Consider the following 10,334-nt stretch of genomic DNA (forward strand, 5'->3'; position numbering starts at 1 on the left):
GTGTGTGTGTGTGTGTGTGTGTGTGTGTGTGTGTGTGTGTGTGTGTGTGTGTGCATACACATGGGAGAAAAAGACAGAAAACAAACATTAACTCTGAGCTGTTTACATTCGGTTGTCATGGAGTCTCACAGCTGTTTCTACCAGACTAATGAGATTTAGCAGCTGTTTCTAAATTCTTACCAAGTCACACACGCCAACACATTTACATACAGTTCATGCTTGGATCTTCACACTTGATTGGTTTACAGTTTTATATGCCACTCAGTAACATTACAACATCTAACAACAAATGAGGCCTTTGCATTAAGACATAATCACAGTTTTTAACTGATTCTCTGGAAAATTTGTAAAATATAATAATATATTCTGTCTTCTTTTGGAGCTGTAATGGGATTTTTAAAGTTTAAATCTTGGTGACAGCATGGAATCACAGTTTGTAATAATCATAACTGAACTTTAAAGCTTGAGTGACAAACTCGTGACCATTAGTACGTCATGTGATGTTTTAGTATTGTTTATTCTCCAAACTTGCTGCATTTGCATCAAGTCAATATGTACAAACATTTCCCATGATTTGTTTATTTTTTAATGATTTTATTTTTTAGCTTTTTAAGATTCTGAGACATTCTCATGGAAGTGTTTTTCAATCAATTCTTGTGTTTTAAAAAGGCTTTTCTGATGCTTTGGGTCTGAATGAGTGCCAACAGCTGAGCTGAGTCCTTATGGAAATTATCTTAATACTTGAAATGCTAAAAAAAAAACACTCCAAGTTTTCCACTGGTCTATTGCTTTTGTTCCTTCAACAAGTGTAAACGATGATGGGGAAACAATCAGGTGCTATTCAGCAGACGCACAGTGTTTTCCATCATTCAACTGATTTTCCTGAATTTTTGTACAATCAGAACACCCCTTCAGAACCTTTCCAAAGCTTCACTTTAGGCAATAAGATTTACATTTTACAGATTATTGTTTCATGTGCTGGTGAGATCAAACCAACAGCTATATTGGAGACCACTGAAAGCAAGAAATATGATACAAAGATCATTTTTTCCCCATTATTTGAAGATGAAAATAAAAAAACRCCAAAAAACTAACAGATGCTATGTCAAAACCCATTTCTATGTCCAAATAGGGCTTTGAATCCATCAATACATCATCTTCTTAAACTGGTTTAGTTAACAATGTGTAATAAATTTGTGTGAACCATTTTATAACATTATCCGAGCCAATAAACAACCTTTGCTGATGATTGGTGGTGACATTTACCAAAGATGGATCATTTTTAAAACAAACAAATGATATACGAACACGACAAAAAACTGTTAAATGTAGTCCTGATAAGAGTTGATCATTTAAACACTGGCATCAATCTTACTGACCACTAATCGCTATTTCAGTCTTTCTATCTTTCTAATTACTTCTCTCTCTGTTTTTCTCTCTGTCTCTATTTTCTCTTCACTTAAAAAAAGTCACTGATGATGAAGAAATAAATAAACTAAATAAACTAATATTTGGTTTCGTTTTCTACTGAAGTGACAAAGAAAAAAAATAAAATGTGTCATTTACTTTTAATCATATCTTCGGATCTACTTGCCTAACAACACGATTTAAAAACTGCTTTAAAGTTCGAAGTCTCTACTTTTCACTCGGGAGTCAGAGAGGGTGGATCGTTACAGGTAAAGTTTTTTTTCTTCCTAAACTTTATTTAGGTCAGCCAGCATTGACAACACTCTGCGGGTGATGTAATCGGCTCCGCGACACGGCGAGGGACGCATAAATCGCACGAAACAACGAATCGATAATGAAATTTGTTGCCAACGCTTTTAATAATCGATTTTTATTGATTTTATCGATTCGTCGTTGCAGCCCTAGGAAGATCCTTCATGCCCACTGGGAAGACTACCAACATAGCATTCTAGAATAATCTGGTATAAAATTACTGAAGCACCAAATATGAAAGCTCAGCTGCAGAGAAGCAAATCATTATCTGTGCCAGATTCTGAGTTCACAACTGAGCGAATSAAGTAAAATTCGAGGAGGACAAATCAAGATATACTGTACCTTTAAGCATTACCTTCAAGCCGAAAACAACATGAACACCTGAGAACCCGTCACTCTGGGTTGTCCTCTTTGTAGTCTGTGGTAAATGTTTCTACTGAGACTTTTWAAGTGAATCGTAGAGATTACCAGAGAGCTTACCCAGGGAGAAGAACACAAAATAAATGTCCTACGCCAGCAAATTCCACAAACAATGACGTGCCAACTGCAGGAGACTGTTCATGACTTGGAATCTTGTCCCAAGCCCAGACCTGTYAACTAAATCAGGATAGTTGATGGTTATCTTCGATCCTGAAGGATTGCTGCTGCCATCGAATGTGACGTGTCTTGTGTAATTATAACTGATGTGACAGCTTCTAGTAAAACAACAATGCAGTCGTCTAATACATAATGTTTCCAGACTTTAAAAAAAACTCAAATTATGAAATTTTTGTTTTTTYAGTGAATAACATTTCTAATTTTGTCACTCTTTTAGACTGGACTGTACATATTTTATATATTAATATAAATGCACCTTTTTGTCACCTTGATACATTTAAACATTTAGTATCATTAACTTTGTAAGGAGTCAACAATGTAACAAAGTGTTTCACACCTGTTTTGCCTTTATAGGGAAACCCCAACAAAACCACATCCTTCCTCCCATGGTGCAAACAGAGACATTCTTGATCTAACCTATCTGAGCTGTAATACGTCTGCAAAATCTGCACAGCATCCAGATCACTCCTGGCTCCTCATATCTGTCTGAACGTCCTGAAACTATTTGTTCTCTTTTTAGCCTTTGGTTTGTTGTCGTAATTCCATACGCATTTGCCAAAGCCATTTATGAATAAAAGTATGAAAAGAATATACAGAAATACCAAAATACATATCTATAAAAATGTGAAAAGTACTGAGGGAATTTTCCTCAACAGTTTAGCAGACTAACACCTACAGACTCTGCTTTCCAGCTCTGRATGTAGGTTATTTCACACTAACTGTTGCACTGATTGCAAGTCACAGTTTTTTGTTAAATGTCAAGCTGTAAATTGTGATTGTGTAAATTAGTGTAGATCATTAAACCTCTATTATGGCAGCAAGAACCATTTTTCCACAGCTTGTTTCAATATTTGAGCCACACTCCCGCTAAGATGTGGTAATTTAATTAAAATCACAAAAAAAAAACCATTATGTTCACCCTAAATAATGGGGCTCTGTATAATAAAGTTAACTAACTGCACTTTTTAATTATTCTAGGATCTCTTATAGGTGTGCCACTAAAGAGTACATCTTATGATGGGTAACAATAATACCACAGAAGATAAGTAAGAAAATAACTGGAACTCTAACCCAGTGCTGGTTCCGAGAGTCCACTCTCCTACAGATTTTACATGTCTTCTGCTTCTACACACCTGATTTAAATGACTAAATTACCTCATCAGAATGTCACCAGCAGCGTTTCCCCAACCATTATCCAAGGGGGGCGGTCCCCCCAGCCAACGAGAYGGCCCACCCCTCTAAGAATTTCACACCATTTGGTAATTTTTATTTAAATGAGGGCAGAACAAGTTGAGAGCTACTTTTGCAATCACTCCGTTTGGTCACAAACAGGTAAAAAAAAAAGTCGCGCGCAGAGCGAGGCTGTGAGCGTTGTGTGTGTGTGTGTGTGTGTGTGTGGTCCTCACAAACATAGAAAGATGTGTGTGTGATTAGACGTGCGGTGAAAACTCTACAGCTTTTGTTTTCCACGTATTGCACGGATGCGACAGCTTTGTAAGCTACTTTTTTTCTTTAAAGGCACAGCGTGTAGGATTTGTTGTTTTGAGCGACATCTAGTGGTTGAGTGGTTGAATCATCCTCCCTGGTCCTCCCCCCACCCCCACCCCCCGCTTCCAAACACAAAGGAGTTGCTACGGTGTCTCTCAGGTGTCAAAAACCTTTGATAATTCCAACCGCGATGTCTACCAAGCAGCTTCAGGGCTAGTGATGTTTCAACTGGTAAGATTATGAGCTTTAATAAGTAAAATTATCCCAGCTACAATGACAGACAACAAATATTACATTTATAGTCAGGGGTGGAAATTAAAAATTTTCCCCACCAGCCACAGTGGCTGGTAGAAAGAGTTTTGTACCGGCCACTCAAACTTCTTACCAGCCACTATTTTTTTGTTTTTGTTTCTGTAASACGGTGGCATTTAGGCAATTCATGGTCCTTGTGGCCTAATTATATAGGCAATATAATTGTTTGTGCTACAGTCAGATAATGGCACTCAAAATCTATTAGTGTCTTACAGTATTCAAGCCTGTTTGACAAAATTAAAATGATGGACTTTTTGAAGTCTCTACTTCTCTTACTAACTTGKTTTTTGCTGGTATGTAGGTGGAATACCAATATTTTAGGTGGGCTACTTGGCTGAAAAAAAAAGCTTTTTAACCTTAATAATATAGGAGAAATTTTCAAGGTGAAAGCAAAACTAAATTACTTGAGGCAAATTTGTCTCCTTCATTTAATAAAAGCCTTTGMMTTTTATCACTTGTAGTTTTTGTTCTACAGGCTACTAGTATTAATATGTCTTTCTTCTGTTCTAAGTGAGATTTCAATAACAGATGGAAATCCCTCTAAATCAGTGGTCCCCAAACTACAGCCTGCGGGCCGAATCCGGCCCGCCTCCCTATTTGGTCCGGCCCCCAGAACAATACCAGAGAGCATTTAGTTTTTTTTTTCATACATGTGTATTTATATTTGATTATAAAGTTGGACATTTGCAATAAAATGTTCCTTAGTTATGAACTATTTTCATCATTAACTATTATTAGTTAGTAACTATTTCGTCCTGAATCGTTGTGAATCGTGAATCTAATCAATTTGGGAAATCTGAATCGATGCCCAGCCCAAGAGCTGAGCTCCCTTGTCACACTCACACACACTGCAGGTCAGACACGCTTTCAGGAGCATTAACACTTTTTGGGCCCAGATTTAAAATGTGGTAAATAAATTATTTTCAGTGATTAAGAGGAAGTTTTTTTTATAGCTGCATTTTTAACTGTTGTCTTTTATATCTACAAGAGTTAGAGTTCTTCTACTAATCTAATGATTATTAGAAAGGACATAGCATAGTTGCTAATTTACATCTGTAGTCCTGAGGCAGGAAGACAAAACATGAGGTATTCAGAAAAATCACAACACAAGATCACAATATATAATATCAACCAAAATCCAGACACATGTTCAGATAAATGACATTACAACAATAAAATTATTCAATGATTACATGACTGAGAACTTTTAAGAAACTGTTTAAGATGCTTTTTAAATGTGTAATAATTGGGACATTCCCTTATATTTTAAAGTATTGAAGGTATCTCAGCTATAACTGAAGGTGAGTCGTTCAAATTTATGTTTGTTATAAAACAAGTAGCCAAAGACCAGTTCCCTAGGGGAAACGCTGCACCAGGCTCTATCAAATTAATGACATCTTCAATTAAATAGTTTTAACTGTTGAAAAGTTTAGTATTGAAGTCTAAACCCTTCAGGACAGCAACCCTTGAGGAGCTTGTCTAGACATCAATGCCCTAATCCATAACAAGATTACAGTAATCTATAGATGTGAAAAACTTCTTAAAAATTAAAAGCATTTATTCAAGAAACAAAAACCACCTGACTCCTTTTGGGCCTAAGATAAACCTATCCTTTGACATGATGCAGTTATATTCATTTTGGTCAAACCTTAAGACCATTATGCACAAATAAAAGATGTGTGATCTTGCATGATCTGTTAAAGCTTAAAATATGTGTTGAGCTAATAAACACACCAAATTTAAGCTCAACGTCTGTAAAATTGACTGAGTTAACCATTTTTGTTTTCTAAGTTTCTTAGCTGAGGCTGCCATCTTGAATTAGGCTGACTTCAAAAGTTGTTCAGTTTTAGATGTCAAATGTTTTGAAAGTTTCATGAAGATTCGTTAGTGAATCATGAGCTATTTTGCCAACAGAACGGACAGAAAWACACAAACACAAAGACACGCAAAAACATTATTGCTCTGCTTTTGACAGCGGGGTATAAACTCTACACGATATGATGAATTGTATTATGTAAAACAAAGCAGTAGTGCCTAAACAAACAAAGAAATAAAATACACAAAATGAACAATRTGAAGCCTATTTCTGATTTTTTTTAAACATATCACATGTAAGCATACTTTACTAAGAAAAAATGAAACAATATCCTAAACAATAACAGCTGCTATAGCTACTGATAAATACTCTGTCTTGTGTCGGGATAAACGTTCAAACAAAAACAACTTATCTTCCTACAGAAACAACGACACACATGAAAGAAGAACTTTGAGGAGAGACGCTCCCATCTGAGCATGCAGCACAAAAATTTCAATATCACAAGCTTTGAGGAAATCCCCTGAGTGCTAAGTGTGGATATTCATCTTGCTGTCTCATTATATTGTGACAAGCACCAACAAATGTGTGTGTCCTCAGCCCATGATACAGTATTTTGACAAGTGTCACACAATCCCCAGGAGAATGGCAGGGAAATTTCTCTGAACAAGTYGAGCTTTGCTTTTGTCCCAGGAGATAAAGCCCAGAGCTACAAAAAAGAAAGAGTCCTCCCTCCATGTCTCACGGCAGCAACACGACACTGCAGAGCATTTTTTAAATCTTTTTTCACTATGCAGAAAGCATGTAAGCACGAGGAAGGATTCTCTCAACTGTAGCTTAAAACCATGAATCGGAAGGCCAAATGTGTGCTTTATGTGTTCAAGTATAATCATAATTACTTCCTGTTTGTCCACAAATATCTCCACATCTTTCATCTCTAACCTCAACTAAAATAAGATAAAAACAGCTGCAGAAACGATGTTTCCCTTCCGCTAAGAAGAACCATCTAAACCACTTGCGCAGCTACATGGCTTAATTAAAAAAAAGACCAACACTGTCATTAAATGACAGTCTTGTTTACTGGTAACTTTGGTTAAAGAAGGTGTGGTTGAGCATCAACATGTAAACTTTAACACACCCAGAGCCAGCAGGGATGCAGAGATGATGTTGCACCACCAAAAATTCTTGTCTTCTTGGTGAAGCTCCCTTCTGGAGAGAGATATCAGGTTGTTCCAGGAATCTGTTAGAGAACTCTTCATCTAATGTCTATTCAGACTGCACAAAGTCAAACAAAAACCAAACCCAACCCAAAAAACAAAACAAAACAAAAAAACAACCAACTAAAAGTAACACTAGCTGCGTTTCTATTGCAAATGTGCGCAAAACTTTGTCGATATTCTGTTAATGTCGAAAAACACAGTTTCACAACCGCAGTGTTTCCATTAAGTAATAGATGTTATTAAAGTCACGTGAATACGTTTGTTCTCGCGATGTCATTACAAACATGGCAGCGATGGATGTAAACACATAGCATGTTGCTACCGCGACACTAGCGCTCATCATCAGAGGAGACGTCGGCGTCTTTTATCGAGGCTTTCCAGAGACAAGTCCCTACTTGGGAGCGGCTACGTATGCTGTGTTTCTGGGAAATCGTAGTCGGTGAGTTTACTACTTTATTTTACTACTTCTGTCATCTTTTTCACCAGTAGAAACAGCCGGTTGTTGATCACGTGACTCCYGTGAAGCGAAAAAAGGATTTACATTGCACTTTTGCGAAAAACACCAATTTCKAYACGGCCAAAGTACCACCTCATACTAGCGCAAAAAMMTTTGTCGAAAAACTGATTATTTTTTCGAAATTGATGTTTCCATTGAGCAAATTTTATTTTCGAAATTCTAATTTGCGCATTTTCATGGTCAATGGWWACACAGTCAGTGAATAGGTTCAGGCAGCCTGTCCTAAATTTGTTGTGAAGAACATTAAAAACAACGAGAGCCTTTTTAAAGTAAACTGGCTCTAAGTTCTAGATTCACAATTCACATAATATGGTCTACTAGGGGTGCATACATGTACCCATATCGAACAGTGCTTTAGGTTCAATACACACTCGTATCGAACAATACAGATTTTTAAAATTTACTTTATCAACTTGTCTTCTGAAGATGCTCTGTGTTGAAGGATCAGTGGATCTGTGTTCGACTACTCCACCTAGGCTGCATTTTTGAGYGCAGRTCCACTGAGAAACTTGCTGTTTCAGCAACATKTAATTTAAAAACTGTACTTTTGAGGTTAAACAAATGTTCATAATTAATATAAATAAATTACAAGTTAAAATGGGCATGGACATTTCTCTTTTTTGTATTGAAAAAATATCGAACCGTGAGACTAAATTATTGAACCGAACCGAATCATAAATTTTCTGTCTCTTTGCACCCTTATGGTCTACATATGCAAACTGAAAAATTAAAGATGCCTTCAAATGCACAGGAAATTGAAAGCTACAGTAGTGACCATCATAAACAGTAAATACCTGGTTAACACACCTTTATTATCCAATGACTCAAGCTTTTCTTAGATCAGCTTTGAAGCTCTCACTACTCTCGATTTGAAAACCTCTGCGGTGAATCTTTGTCAAAAAACTTATTTTTGTTTGCTTGACCTTTCCCATCGCACTCTGCTTCAGGAAAAAGAAACCCAAAAAAATAAAAAATAAATAAATCACAGCCGAACACCATCCTTTATGACAGAGCAGCGTGCCCAGGAGAGAAGAAGCAGCATTATTATGAAAGGGAATGTGGCCCCTGGCTCCTCAGCAGAGGCCCAGGTCAGAGCAGAGAGCTACAGTGGTAATTACCCAGGGACTGATTGCTGACAGGACCTTCCAGCAGCCTGTGGTTAACTGCTCGGAGCAGAAGGGGGAGGAAGCTTCAAATGCTCGACCCTGACACATGCTATGATGACGACTTGTACTTTGAGGGCACAGATGTTGGTTTCTGCTTTCAAAAACTGTAAAAACAAGCAAACCATTTGTGCTTTTTTGTTGTTTTTAACTTCACTTCAACTAGTCCGTGACATCTTCCGGAGGCAGATCAGAGAGAACTCTTGAGACCATCGAAAACATTTTTCATTCCATTCGTAAAGATATTTGTGAAAAGATGTCATCACTGGTTTCAGMCTTGTGTCTTTTATTTAAAAAACTATCTTAAAAGTAGATATTTTTGTTCCAAACAGGAGAAAGCTATTTCTGGGGTGAAACCTGCACAGCAAACAGCAGGAGTGGATTTCTCTTTAAATACTTCTCTGACTGTGTGGGAGGAATGTGTGATTGTGGCAGCAGTGCCTTGCCACAACTGGTAGAATGCACCATTTTCCAACTGGATTATGCCAGTTTCTTCCTCAGGGTGGTCATTTGAGAGCACTTGGGATCATTCATCACGACCATATGGATGCTCTAACCCGGTATTTTAGCCAACCAGGCTTTGCCTTCCAAGTGCTTGGTTGATTTAGCAGTGGTGGCAGAGATGGCTGTGTTTATACTGGACAGAGGTGTTTGTCTCACAGATATACAGCAAGAGGAGCTGGATCAGGAGGGCTTGTATAATCTCACACCAGGAGGTAAACKGAGAGGATTTTTAGGGTGGAATAAGGTCATTTTTCCCTGTTTGTTGATGCACAGTTGCCTCCTCAGTGATTTACAATGCATTCTGGGAAAGTCATTGTAACAATCCTTTTAAGAAATGATTTCTAGGAAACCAGATAACCTTAACTATTCCCCCTTCTCTTACGCCACAAAAAAATTCTGGATAGCTCTAGTTCTAGTTTAAATGTGTGAAACAAGTGGTCAGAGCCAAAGGTAAAAAAAAGATTCATAAGTAATAAGAATGTTCTAGACATTCAAAATCAATAATAAACTAAAGTAAAGCAACCAAATAGTAAGAGGTCCTAAAAGCAACAAGAAGCTTTAAAAGAAAGTATTGTTAGCAAAACAGAAATAAAACTTTGTCTCCTGAATGTTCTTAAATTGATGTGCTGTGCACATTTCTGTTTATTCCAATTATCCAATTATTCTTTACTTATAGTAATTTATTTATTTTATTATTTTTCAGAGATCAATGGGTGTGTTTCCATTGACCATGAAAATGCGCCAATTAGAATTTCGAAAATAAATCTGCTCAATGTAAACATGTCAATTTCGAAAAAAATTTAGTTTTTCAACAAAATGTTTTTGCGCTAGGGTGAGGTGGTATTTCGGCCGTATCAAAATAGTTGTTTTTTTTTTTCTTTCGCAAAACTGCAATGGAAACACTTTTTTTCGCATCACGGGAGTCACGTGATCAACAACCAGCTGTTTCTACTGGTGAAAAAGACGATGATGAAGAAGATAACAGGAAGTAGAAGTAGTAG

General features: G+C 37.0%; 1 protein-coding gene across 1 annotated transcript in view; it reads right to left on the reverse strand.

The window, feature by feature from the left end:
• The window catches only part of jade2 (jade family PHD finger 2), a gene marked incomplete at its 5' end in the record, with an annotated part of 210,611 nt that overhangs the window by 191,126 nt on the left and 9,151 nt on the right, over positions 1 to 10,334 (reverse strand).

The sequence above is a fragment of the Austrofundulus limnaeus genome, unplaced genomic scaffold (genome assembly GCF_001266775.1).
Source record: "Austrofundulus limnaeus strain Quisiro unplaced genomic scaffold, Austrofundulus_limnaeus-1.0 Scaffold192, whole genome shotgun sequence".
NCBI classification, from domain to species: Eukaryota; Metazoa; Chordata; class Actinopteri; order Cyprinodontiformes; family Rivulidae; genus Austrofundulus; species Austrofundulus limnaeus.